General features: G+C 42.1%; 1 long non-coding RNA gene across 3 annotated transcripts in view; it reads right to left on the bottom strand.

Annotated features, from left to right (window-relative positions):
• LOC125319465 overlaps window positions 1-14,327 on the bottom strand; it is a 220,995-nt gene that overhangs the window by 162,013 nt on the left and 44,655 nt on the right. The window contains exon 3 of one of the 3 annotated variants that reach the window (XR_007200743.1): window positions 6,397-7,541. The exons of the other annotated variants lie outside the window; for them this stretch is intronic. This is a non-coding gene — a long non-coding RNA (uncharacterized LOC125319465). Of the gene's footprint in view, window positions 1-6,396; window positions 7,542-14,327 lie in introns of those variants that run through there. 3 annotated transcript variants of the gene reach the window in all.

The raw sequence follows: 14,327 nt of genomic DNA, 5'->3' as shown, positions 1-14,327 counted from the left end.
CACAGCTTGTCTGTGGTCCTGCCCAACCTGAGTTGGACCCCAAGACTAAGGAAGTCCCTGTGCAGAGGCAGAGGAAAGACCTGGCTTGGACAACCCATTTATAAAGGAGCAGCAGCCAGCTTTTCTGAGGATGCTGTGGCAGAGTTAAAGAATCACTCATGGCTTCTCAGCCGTATCCCTGACAACCTCTGATAACAGGCCAATACTGTTACCAAACAGGCCAAATACCAGAGCAATGATAACCTTCAGGAGCAACCTGATGAGTTCTTTGGAGGCTGACAGGACCTCTGTCCCTCTTGAATTCAGTGCTTGTCAATGCTCACTCCTTACTTGAGGCAGTTCATTTGCATTTGGTGCTTTCCAACATGAATTCCAGTGGAAGATTAGAGAAGTGAAATGAAAGGGCAAATGAAGCCTTGTTATGAAAAGTTTAGTGGTGAAGTGATGGAGGTAAAGGGAGCACACAGGCAGACAAAACACACGTGTTACTGACCATGTTTGTGTTGGCCGTTCTTTATCAGAGACTGCAGAACCTGCAGCCATGTCCATAAGATAATCCTTGGATACACTGCACAATGTTATTAGAGTTCATTTTTGCAGATTGAAAAAGGGGATGTCCTTACTTCCTTTGGTAGCAGCCTTTACAACATTCCTCCTATGTCATGTACAAGAAATGTCATGTACAAGAAATTGCCCATGATTGATCACCATGCCTCTTTAGTTACTACCTCTTAAAGGCCACCATGCCCTTACAGGCACATGAGCACCTTTTCCTTAGCTTGTGTTACTTAGCTACTTAGGTTATTATGGAGTCTAAATTTACCTTAAAATATCTTCCAACATTTAAAAATTTGTTGTCCATTAATGCAAGCAGCTTTGCTCACAGTGCAATTCTGTCCACCTTTGGCATCCTCATTTCTAAAAATACACTGAAAACTTGCAGATATTGAAGGTAAAAGTTATATAAATTAGTTCAGGACTGGAAGAAGTGCAGCATAGGGAAAGGTGTAGGAGTTTGATTAGCACACTTAGCAAAGCCGAGTGCTTTGCTGTGGCTCCTTTAGGCAGTGAAGATGCTCAGTCCTGGAGCCCCTATTATGCTCAAGATAAAAGCACAGGTAAAACTAGTAGATGGAAATTTAAGATGGAAATGTAGCTAAGGAACAGGTCACCATTTTTAAATAGCATGGGGGACAACTTTCAGACAAGCTGCCAAGGAATGTGATTGCTTCCTCTGATCGAGAGCAGCAAATCTTTAGAAATCTTCAGCAGAGTTAGAAGAACATGCAGATAGCATGCAATGTCCTCCAGTGCAGAGAAAATAGAGGAGTCTGGAGCAAATAGCCTTTTCTCGCTTCAGTCACGATGATTAAAAAGTGACTTTTCTGCAGATGTGAAAAGAAAATTTGGACCTTTTCATGCTCACTGTGAAGCATTGGGAAAATTCATCTTGTAACTCCTTTGATACACTGAAAATCATCAGGTTTTGCACCAGAAAGGAAGGTAGATGTTTTTGTAAAGGTCAAATACTCATATCTGAACACCATAGGCAGCCTTGTCTACTCATCTTACTTATTACAAGAATTAATAAAACCATTACCTCATCAAGCCTACTCCAGCCAGATGGTCATCTTGCTAAATAGATGGCTTTACACAGTAGATCAGCTTCATGCTGAGGCAGAAGTCCAGAACACTTTTGATCTGTCATGTAGAAGATGCTGCAACCACTTTCCCTCCCTTTTAAGAACAGCAGGGCTTTTCTGTTCAGGCAGGTAGTGATGGAAAAGATTGCCAACAGAAGCAGGCACTTGGTTCATGGATAACAAGGACATTAGCTACTTTTGCAGCAAAAAATAGTAGCTACCAGAACAAATCTGTGATTTAGGGCTCCCAAGAGGAGACGTTCTTTTTTTCATTGTTTTTATAGCACTTTAATGATCATGGGCAAATAAAGTTACAACTATTTTCTGATGCTGCATCTCGGAACTATTATTTATAGCCTATATAATTCATCTCCAAATCCTGATTTTTTGGCAATGCAAAGCAGTAGCTAGGCCAGGAGTTAATGATAATGAGCTAAGCATTTATCTCACTTGGTGCCATGTCGGCTTGTTCTACTTTCAAATATTATTTGCTCTTATGCATGCTGCTCTTCTGCCAAAGCTGGAGACAAATTGCTATTTTTCCAAGAAAAAAAGCACTGTGACTCGATTCCAATTAACAGTGTAGGTTTTAAGTGTAATCTTTGTATTGCTCCTTTTCTTTTTCACTCCTATTTATCACTATTGGGTACATGTCGTCTGTTACACTCTACCCTTCCAATGCTTTTCCTCTTTTCTCATGTCTGAAGACACAGTTGAGGTAGAGACATATTGAACAAAAAGTGAATTTTCAGGCTCTGGTCTAAAAAGACAGAGGCCCCAGAGGTCGTATAATTCTTCTAGCATGTTCAAGAACTGTCCCACTTACAAATATTTGCTAAGTAGCTTTCTCCTGCACTGTGCCCTGAATTCCCTTTGAATTTGCCCTTACCTTTCATTTTTCATTCTGCATGATGGAGCCCCAGGTTACTGTCAGAACAGACCTGTTTAATGGTCCCCAAATGTTACTTCTTCCTGTGCAATTGAAGATGGCGACAGTGTGCAGGACTACAAAAAGCCAAACCAAACCAAACCAAACCAAACCAAACCAACCTAGTCATTTTATTCTTTATGTGGGGATTGATTCTTTGCATCCTGTCTTCTCAATGTCAGTGAATTGATCCAAAGATCAAAATGGAAGGTATTTTTCTCTATGACTATGTTCCACTCTGAGAGTATATTTCTCTCTGAAGTTAGAATTAGGCCACAAAACCTGTCATATTGTAAGTTGTTACACAGAGAAATAACAGACAGTATATTTTATAATCCACCTGTGTTTACTCTTTAATTTGATTGAAAATTGGAAGTTTTGTAAAACTCAAGACATTTAAATTACTCAGTCTTTTAATATACTGAATATGCAGTGAGAAATGCAGAATACAGAAAGGTACTACTCTGTTTGAAGATTTCTACTTGTAAACCTAGTAAAAATTTAAGCCAATCAGAATATCCTTGTGCTCTGTTTTCCCTGATCATTGCCTTCCAGAAGAGAAACCTCTGCTTGGTTTTCACAAGTAGAGGAACCTTAGCTTATAGTCTTCATATTTCATTCACCTATTGTTTCTATAAGATTAATTCTGCATTCTAGTCTACTTTTTGTTTTGTCATAGTTTTTTACTGACTCAATAAAAAGATTTTTAAAATTTAAAAAATAATTTTTGCTATAATTAAATTTTGATTCACATTTATTTCAACATATTTTACAGACATCAACTAACTGATATTCCTGTAAGACAAGTCTAGTTTTTCATTTTTCCCTTGGTATTTAGTATTTTGTACAATCTAAACTGAAAACTAGTTTATGGTTTCAGGTTTTTAGTAGCTAATGGTTTTTACACAGGCTCACTCCACCAACCTCAAACAAATACTGTCTAAAACTTCTTTGTCAGGATTTCATTTTGGTTGTCAGGCGACATGAAACATAAGGAAAAGTCTGGTAGTGACTTTATTCATTATGTAGTCATCTGCAGTATCTACAAATACATTAAAAAACACAGTTAAATTAAGTGTTGTGATTCATAAAAGGGGAAAAAATTCATTCAGAAAATTAAGTAGATGTTTAAGTTCGTACATGAATTTGTGAATCCATGACTTTTTAAAACTGGACAATAAATAGGATGTGCTTTGACTTTTTTAGTAAGAGAGATTCAGAATGAAAAATAAATGATAATATTTCTAGCAATTAATGCCTAACATTAGAAACCACAGCAGATAAGACCATTTTACTGAGAGGCTATCTGCTAAGTGATAGTCCCTAAAAATGTTTTTTTTTTTCCTTTTTAATTTCCTCTGAAAAATAACAATAGGACCAAGGAAATAATGTAAAGTTCATTACATAATTGATAAAAAATCTTCTGTAGCCTGTTTTTTACCTTGAGGCATATAATCAAGACTAAAAACACATCATAAAGTCTTAGCAAGAATAGCAGAAATAAGCAAATCTCACTGCTATTTATAGCTGCTTTTTCTACATCTCTTATTTTGCTGTGATGATTTTTAAAATAAGAAAATTAGTTGACTAGAAATTTCAACTTAGTCCTACTCTTTAGGATTAAATAAAACCTGAGCAGCTAGCATTCTGCCAGTTGTACTTGGAGCCACACAAGTGTGCACGGCCTTCTTTTTATTAAATAAACTTTGAGGTGAGTCAAGACATTGAAGGCTTCCTTACACCCCAGCAAAGGCATATCTTTAGGAGAGGTGATAGGAAAATTGCCTGTAATGAGAGAGCACACTTCAGCCAAACACACAGCGGTGCCTTCAGCAGCGCACACACCTGTAATGAGGCACTCCTCTGAGCACCCTGCAGCCACACACACGCAGTCCTGCCTGTCAACTGCTAGTCTGCAAAAACTGTGTTTGAAGAGAGCAATGCCCAAATCACCTAACCTACCAGCCCCTCAAGTGCAAGGTGCCTAAGAAAGCAGAATCAAGTAGTAAAGACCTGTGCTCTGTGGAGCAAACAAATCACGTCTTCTGAAAGCCTCCAGGAGTACCCTGTCTGACAAGGTACAGACTCCTGCCTCTGCCCACGCAGTAGGCAGGGAGCACAGACACCGGCAAGACTGCTTCATACAAGGCCTAAAATCTAGGTGCAAGTTAGGTGGCAAAGCCAGAAACACAAGTTAGGCTGGCCAGCCCCTAGCCCAAGAAGGTAGCAGTCTGAAACACCCACCCTTCCAAGAGAGCAGGGCCACATGGCGCACTGTGCTCCAGTGGCTGCAGGCAGCACGCGACAGGGCACAGAGCAGCACAGCCCCTTCACACCTGGCACTGTTTCTTTAAAGACATTTGGGAGATGTAGAGGCTTCAGAGTCCATTCAAGACTGAGTCCCAAGAACGGAGGAGCACAGAGTCACTTTGCGCATGTGAATTCCAGCCATCTGAGCCTCAAGCTGAAGGTATATTAGTGTGTCTGTGATTCTATACCAGTGGCATGCAGAGTGTCATATTCTGCTCCAAATTGGCTCTAACACTTCTCTGGTACATGGGCTGATGAGCTTTCTAGGTAGATGCTCTTGCCATTCTATTTTTAAAAAACCTCCATGTAATGTCATATGATCCTTAGAGTTTCTCTAGGGACAACACACTGCTCCATGAGGGAGGCTGTGCTACATCTATCTGTAGCTTGAAAGCTGGCATGGACACGGCAGACAGTGACATCACCCGTCCACTCAGGCCTAGCACAATGCCAGATGGTGGAGTTCTGCATTTTCTCCCCAAGGGTTCCTTTCCTCCTGCACAGCGCTTCTCCTCTGTGGAAGCCACAGCCGAAGGCAAGAGATGACAACTGCACTGACAGCACAGAACAAACCATGTGGGCATCACTGCTGCATTTCAGCCAGCTCGGAATCACCACAGAATTTAGGTCTGAAGACAGCATCCGTTCCTTGTGCCTGAAGCTGCACAGGACATGCAGGAGGACACAGGAGTGTGGCCAATACTGTTAGTGCAGCCATCTGTTAAGATCTCCTACTTTCATGGAATGTGCTGGAACCTTCCTCTTGACCTCCTGCTAATTTAATTTAAATTGACAAACTAGTTCAAAAGTCATCAGAGTGACTGACAGAGGCTGAGGCTGCATAAAAAATGAGACATGAAAATGAGGAATGAGACAGAGAGAGAGGAGGAAGGTTTTTCTAGGATATTATAGATGAAATACAGGCAGCATCTAGTAACCATCCAAGCGAGCAACATGGGTGAACATCAGTCATCTGGCAGTAAATGGATTCTGACTTCTATAATGCAGAAAAAATGCTTAAGAAATACTGAAAACTAAAGCATACCCTAAAAAAAAGTCACATTTAACATCAACTCTGAGACAATAAAATGGAGAAAACAATTGTTGGGGTCCCTCCCCTGCAGTGTAGCCCTGGGAGAGGGGCCCTGAGGGCACAGACACGGGGCTACCCTGCCCCTGCTCAGCCTCGTTCCCATTGGTTGGTTTGTGTTCCCTGCGCGGGCAGAAGGACCCTTGGTCCGGTGACTGGAACAGTTCCTGGGCAGAGCTCCGGCCATGCGGCTGGAGAAATAAACATCTCTCTGAAACAGCTATCAAGAATCTGTCTGTCCGTATATATTTCCTTTCCACGGGACTCCTGGTTTGATATATGCGTGTTGCAGGATCCCCAAACAATACTGTGATATGTGGCAAAAAAAAGAATGGCAAACTTATTTCTCTTTGGAAAATAAATTTGCGCTGCTCCTGAAGTCTCTTTCAATTTCACAGATCCAGAAATGAACAGTAGGAAAAATATGCACAGTCTGAGAGAACATTTATTTTAAATAATGCCTGTCTATTTGCTGGAACATCAGAGAATTGAATAGCTAAATACCGTGTACCAATCAAAAAAAGGAAATTACAAATAAGCCAAAATTACTTTGGGGAGAAACTATGTCTATAAACAACAATAAAAACAAAGACCTATGTCTATAAACAACAACAAAAACAAAAATAGAGTTTATTATGTTTTACCTTCTGACCCCAATCAGGAAAACAGTTCTGTTTCCTAACTTCTTGGTTAGCCCCACCTGCCACATAAATAGGTGACAGATCAAGCTGCAACCATTATATCATTGTCTGGGAAGGATTATTGTCATTATAATCTGCAGAAAAAATGTAATAAAATAAATACTGGGAAATGGAGATGAGGTTTTCAAAAATAAGCATAATTATTTGTATGCTCTTTGTCAGCAATCAGACATTTTCCTGTGCAGCTGACCAGCTTCCCTAAGCATGTACAAACCAAACACCGTAACACACTTGTCTACTGGCTCCACTGTGCACTTTCTCCCCTCCACTCTCTCCAGGATATGGCTTAAATTGCCAAGAACAGCTCAAGACAGAGCATGATTAAGTTGTTTTTCCAAGGAGTGAAGACATCAGTCTACCTGGCAACTTCATGACCCCATTCCATAGCTTTTGGTTTGAAACTCTATATGATGGTCACAGAAGAAAGACTGCACTTCTATCTCGCTCCAGCAGTATCTGAGCTTTCTCTCTCTTGTGCCAATAGTCTCCGTCTAACATGTCCTCCCACCTGTTTCTCTTCCAGACGATATGAAAACCTGCAAGACGGTCTGAAGTCTCAAGAATGCAGTGGTTTATGTCAGTGTACACGTTCTATTCCATGTTCGGGTAACACTCTGCATAAAGTGTTTCAGTATGTTCTTCAGGAAGATGTTTCATCCTTAATTTTCTGTTTATTTTCTTAAAAAACAAACATAAATCATCTGCTGCAAGGATAACATCACCTGGGGTTTTCTTCATCTTCACCTTTTTATGGCTGACGTGGATCGTTACTCATGGTAATGAGGTTAAAAGCATTTCAGCTTGCGAGCCAATACTGCATCTGGCTTCTCATCTCCCAGAGAATAGGCCAAATGATAAGAGCATCAGAACTGTGGTGGGAAAAGCAAAAAGTTATGAGGTAAGAAAATAATCAGTAACTAGCCATCCTAGATTCAACCAAGACCTTAATGTTATTTGATACCACCTCACATCATTGCAAGGGGCAGGGAAAAGGGACTCCCTCTGGCTTCTGAGAAGAAGGGCATGGCTTCCATTCAAAAACACATGGTGGAAGGGGGAAAGCTGTCTGTCATTGCTCATTTTTCTTGGATTCTGTGGTAAACATTTTTGCATGTGAATCACCCTCTCTTTTCTATACTTCTGTAATTAATATTGTTGCTGTTTCTGTTTGTTTTCTTAGCTCATTGCTGTTTCCAGTAAATTGGTTTTATCTCAACACATGACCTTCACCCTTTGTGCCTCCAATTCTCTCCATCCCACTGCAGTGGGAAATGGGAAGGAAAGGGAGAGTGAGAGTGAGAGTGAGAGATCAGCATCTGGTTTGGGACAGTCTCTGTGGAGCACTGAATTGAACAGTACGATACCTAACCACAACACTAATCAGGAGACACACTCCTGAGTGAAGGGAGGTCTGCTTAGTGACGAGACTAGTAGCATGAAACAGTCAGATGTGGAGACCCAGACAGCTCCACATCTCATGGTCACTGAGGTCAAGGCTGCCCCCAGCCTTCACATCCCCAACTAGTCCTTTGTTTGCTAGTACAAGGTCCAGCAGCCGACCTCTCCTCATTGTGTCCTTTACCATCGGTGCCAAAGTGTTATCATCAATGCTCTGCAGGAATCTTCTTGACTGTGTGTGCCTCACTGTGTTGTCTTGGAGCAGAGTGATTGAATTCCCTCACAGTAATGAGGTCTTCTGACTGAGAGGCCGTTTCCAGCTATCTGTAGAAAGCCTCACTTACTTCTTCCTCATGATCAGATGGCCTGTAGCAAACACAGCAGTGTCAGCCCTGTTAGCCTGCCCCTCAATTCTTACCTATAAGCTCTTAACCCACTCTTCATCCACCCATTGGCAGAACTGGATACATTCTGGTAGCTTTCTCACATAAAGAGCAGATCCACCACCTTGCTTTCTGGCCTACCTTTCCTAAAGAAAGCATATGGCTGTCCCTGACAGCATTCCAGTAATGCAAGCTATCCCATCTCTGTAATTGCCATGAGATTATGGCAGTGACAGCAATGAGAGAAAATTTCCTGAATTTTTTTTTGCATATTCAAAATTGTTCTTCAGAGTGTTCGGAATCACCCTTTATGCCCAGGGTTGGTTACTAGTGCCTGAACAACCTTTAACACTGATTTGGTACACTGGTGTTTAATTGAATGCCTGAATCTCAGTGACCTCTGTATTCTACTGTCAATATTCAGCTTTCTCAGCGCCAATCATGAAAGAAGGAACCCTTACATTTAATGCTTTAAGGTGGTGAACAAACTTGTAGCATTCTGGGATTACTGTGCTGATCATGGTAGCCTTTAGAGGTTTTTACACCTTTCTGCCAAAATTATCTTTGATTATCTGACATTTATCTAGAACTTGGCCACCTAATATCTCTGTTGCTAGAGAAAGAGAAAGATCAAGGGGTACTGCCTCATTACTTAATCTCTGTTGTTACCTCCCCAAAATCAATATAATCTGCCATTTTCCTCCAGAAGAAATCACATTGCAAAGGTTTCCATCATAATGTAAAGAGAAACTTGTAATGGTGTGCTGTTCATCTAAGTACTCCAGGCAAGACAAGGAGTACTATGAGGTACATCTGTATAAATATCCTTCTATTCTGTGTCATCACATATGTATGTGGGTTGAAATAAAATCACGCCACTCTTCAGTTGCCCACAACTAGGCGGAATAAAACATAACCAGAAGGTCCGGTTCTTAACTAGTATAAACCACCAGCACTCTGTTGTCTCCCATGTTTTCCCATTATCCCCATCCTATGCAGCTTTAGTCCAGAGGAAGAAATCTATAAAGTGTCTACTACCCATTGCAGAAGACCCATATTCCTTTCTCATGGATGCCCCTTCTGTAGGATTTCTCATTCCCTCCTACCCAAAACTCCTGTTTTGACCACATACAGAAGGCTTTTTTTCACTATGAGATAGAATTAAAGGGAAAGAGAGAGATGCCTGTATGCATGTAATTAATAGAAACTTCCAAAAGAAGGTCTGGCGGTTTGCAACATACAATTAGCTTTAATAACAAAGAGAAAATAAATTGGATGACAACTTACTCAGACTAACTGATTATCCAGTGGAATGTGAACTTATTAAACATTTTTAATCTAAGACATAAGATGGAATTTTCTAACAGCAAGGTTGATTGCCTATGGAACAATTTATCAAAGACTGCTGTAGATTATTTATCACTTGAGGTCTTTAAAACTGGACCTTCTTCTCAGGGTCATGCGCTAGCCAAGCATAAACTGCATCATGCAAAAGGCACTTTCTAGTAATCTGTGTTGGATGTCTGTGACTTTTCCAACCTGAAGGTCAGTCATGATTCTGTCTAGATTAAGGTCTAGATGGGAGAAACAGGTAGAATGCCCCAAAATGGATTCACTGCCAAAAAAGACTTATAGCAATAGACACTCTGACCCAAAGAGTGAGTGAAATACATCCGAGTCCAAGATATAGTTAAGATGCATGGAAAGGCTCTTTTTTAAGTCTGTAAGTGTTGGATAACAGCCTTAGAGGGTGGGTGCAGTGCAGACAGTTTGCAGTGACCAGGCATATCACTTCCAGCAAGTATTGGGTGACACTGCCCTCAGACGGTCAAGGCAGAGTAGGTAAATACTTCCTAATTCTTAAAATAAACTTATTAACTGGTTATATACATTTCAAGCAGTACACTGCAAACAAATCTCCATCACAATGAACCCCTGAGAAAATGGTCGTTTCTTTGTCTACAACTATCAACAGTCCGGAGTGAGAATATTCCAGAGAACAATGTGCACTACAGAATAGACCTCCTGCTGCAAAGGGAGAACAGGAAGAAATTGAAAGGAAAAATCCTTCTCAGTGTAAGACCTTTGTACCATAGCTAAATTTGTCTAGAAAGTTAACACTAGGGAAATGAAATGGGCACTGCAAAATCCTCCATTAGCTGAAAGAATATTATATTAACATCAGATATAGAATATACTTACATTTTTAAATCATCTTTTATGCTCAAGTTATGAGAATGCTCTGCACAGTGTGAAACTGGAGATGCTGGAATAGGTTATACCACATCTTAACAAGAATGAGGGGCACTGGGGAAGCAATTTAAACAGACAGGGCTACAGGAGGAGATTCAGGTTCCTTCTTCAGATTAGGTATTTACAGGTTTTCTGTATTGTCATATCATCCCAGTAACACAGCCCTTCTGAGGTGCAGCAGCTCAGGCATCTCTTCTCTGGCTGTCCTGACAGCTACAGACTTGGAGTCAGGCTCCTGCGACCACCCCGAGGACGGCTGGCAGCACTGGCTTCAGGAGAAAGAGGAGTTCTCATCACTGCAGCTCAGCCACTGGCTGCACTGTCAAGACAGCAGCACCTGACCACAGGATGAGCCATGACACTGATCCTCTTCCAGCTCCTAACAGGCACACTTGCCAGTCCACACGTCCCCAACCTCTGCTCTCACCAGAGGAGATGGATGGAACCCCTTCCTGACCCTCAGTGGCTAAAATGCTGTCCTGGGCTGTGGGGCATGGGTAGATCCCAGCTCCAGGTCCCCAAGGACATCAGGACGGTGAACACCCTCCAAGGACTTTTGTGGTGTGACACCAACAGCTGGACCAAACAATTGAAGTCACCAGTGTGGTGCAAGCCGAGACTCAGGCTGGATTCATCTGAGATAATCTATGCTTGTGCTTCAAGACATAATGAATCACATTCCTGGGAGTCCCACTCTGGTCATGCATGAGCTGCGAGTGAGCCACACAGACAGGGGCATCTGCACTGGAATGTCCAAGTTTGGGAAACCGTAGACAGATAAGAAGTTGCCAACTCTCTCAATTCAATTTAGAACAAACTGAGTCAGAAAGATAATTCACATTTTTTTAAGATAGAGGGAAGAAACTCCTTCACACACCTAAAAATTCAAAGAGACTCTTCCGAAGACCTGGGGTGATTAATCTGGAGTGGGAGAGGTCAGAAACCAGCTCAGAGGGCACATTTTGCTATAGTAAAAAACTGCCATTTTCCCTTCCTTTTTGGTAAGGTTGCTACCTTCCTGCTTGCTCAGGCTAAGCCAAAAAAGATGTTTCTGTCCAATATTCTAAGTTTCTATGGAAGGTTTTAATACAAACTCAAGGAGAATCAAGTTCTAAAATCCTTTTCACATGTCGTCTGAGAAAAAAAGTAAATAAAATCTCATCTTGTGGTTAAGCATATTAATGGTGGAAAACATGGCTGGTGGCAGGAAAAACGTGCCTCTGTCAAATGCTCTGTATAAGATCATTCTCATAATCAAAAGAAAACTAATCCTCTTCCACTAGATAACAGGCTTAGCTAGCCAGTGATTTTACTACCTCAGACAAAAGTTCTCTGAATTCAAAGATAAAAAGCGACAGAGATTTCAAAATGTTTGAAATGCATATAGCAGAAAGTACTTAGGTGAAAAAAAAAATCAAACCAACCAACTTTCTCTCTTGGGTACTTTTTTTTAGAGAAAAAAACAAAGTAGGGGAGAAGGACACTTTTCCACCTAGACTTCCTTTATCATCTGTCGCACGCTGTTCTGTCAGTTGGGGATTGGACCAGGCCTAGCCAACAGCCACCAGAGAAGTGTTACAAAGGTGCAGTGGTGCAAAAGGCGCTGTGCAGGATATAAACTGGTCATTTTCACATTTCTGCTGCAGGCGTGCCTGCCGTGGCTGTAGTATATTGAAGTAATTCTGATTTAGACTGCAATAACTTCCAAGTTTACCCAAAACTAGGCAGATGCCTACAAGTTTTCTTGCAGGGGCTTTTCACACCTTTTAATTGACTAAGAAATATAAAGGATAAACAGCCTTCTCATTAAAAAGACAAAATAAAAGATTTTATTAATTAAAATATTAAAATTAAATCAACTCAAAATTAAAGATTTGAGTTGATTAAACTAACGAAGCCACTCTGAGTAACTTCAGCTGAGTTCCTCTGTTACCTCTGAAATAAAAAAGTTCAAAACTGAAAGAACCCAATGCGGATTTAAGACAGAAATATATTTTCCAATGTTTGAAAATTCTAGTCTTGGTAAATCTGTTCTTCAGCATCTCTGTGAAATTTTGGTAGGAGTCTCTCTACCATAGAAGGATTATGGGAATGAAACAGAATCACAGAATCACAGAGTCATTGAAGTTGAAAAAGATCTCCTAGATCATTGAATACAACCTTTGACTGATCACCACCATGTCGACTCAGTGCCATACCCAGTCACTTCTTGAACACTTCCACCTCTCTGGGCAGCCTATTCCAACGCTTAACCACCCTTTCAGTGAAGAACTGCTTTCAGGCAGTTGTAGAGAGCAATAAGGTCTACTCTGAGCCTCCTTTTCTCCAAGATAACTACCCCAGGAGTAGGTAAATACTTCCTAATAACTACCCCAGCTCCCTCGGCTGTTCCTTGTAGGACTTGGGTTCCACATCCTTCATCAGCTCCATTGTCCTTCTCTGGACACGCTCCAGCACTTCAATGTCCTGTTTGTCATGAGGCATGTAAACAGTGTTGAGGAACACATTCAATGCAGGTAGCTCAGGGTGCAGCTGCAGTGGGAGCTGCAGGTTGAGCTCTGGCTTGAGCTCTGGCAAGAGCCCCTGGAAAGAGGCCATGAACTGCCAACTCTTTGCAGAACAAGGGGCCCGGGGACCTGTGGCCCTGCCAGGTGAGAGGACACTGAGACACAGCAGGAGCCCATGACACCTGGATTTCCCTGTGTTTACGTGGTGGGGATATAAAAGCCCAGGGGTTCCTTTGTTCTGGGTCCCTCCTCAGAGGCGACCAGCTTGAGCTGTTATTTTGTTATAATGCCATGATTAAATTATTTTAAGGATTTGGACATCTAAGACTCTGCCAAAGGGAAACCTGGGACTGAGCCGGTAAGGAAATCTGATCTGGCTGTGTGAGAGTGGGGTGTGTAGCTGAGATTGGGCTTCAATCCCAGCTCAGGTGCTGCGAGAGTGACTGACAGAGTGGCTCCTGGATGGCTGAGCGGGGAAGTTTCCTTAACAACTGGACACAGGATTTGAGGTGTGGCCTCACCATTGCCAAGCACAGGGGGGAATCCCTGCCCTGGTCCTGCTGGCCACACTGTTGCTGATCCAGGCCAGGATGCCACTGGCCTTCTTGGCCACCTGGGCACACCCTGGCTCACGTTCAGTCGCTGTCACCAGCACCTCCAGGTCCTTTTCCTGTGGGCAGCTTTGCAGCCACTCTGCCCCAGCCTGTGGAGCTGCCTGGGGTTGTTGTGACCCAAGGGCAGGACCCGGTACTGGGTCTTGTTGAACTTTATATCCGTGTCCTCGGCCCGTCAGTGTCCAGATCCCTCTGGAGAGCCCTCCTGACCGAAAGTGTGCTCAGTTCCCTCATCCAGACCACTGATAAAGGTATTAAAAAGAATTTGGCCTCAATGCTGAACCCTGGGGAACAGCACTGGTGACTGATCACCAGGTGGATGTAACTCCACTCACCACCACTCTGTGGGCCCAGCCACCCAGGCAGTTTTTTACCCAGTGAACAGTACGCCTGTCTAAGCCATCACCTGACAGCTTTTCCAGATGAATGCCATGGGAGACAGTATCAAAGGTCTTACTAACATGCAGCTAGACAACATCCACAGCCTTTCCCTGATCCAC

This window comes from Corvus hawaiiensis, chromosome Z (genome assembly GCF_020740725.1).
Source record: "Corvus hawaiiensis isolate bCorHaw1 chromosome Z, bCorHaw1.pri.cur, whole genome shotgun sequence".
Lineage (NCBI taxonomy): Eukaryota > Metazoa > Chordata > Aves > Passeriformes > Corvidae > Corvus > Corvus hawaiiensis.
The sequence above is the reverse complement of the archived record's forward strand: the minus strand, read 5'-3'. Positions and strand labels throughout refer to the sequence as shown.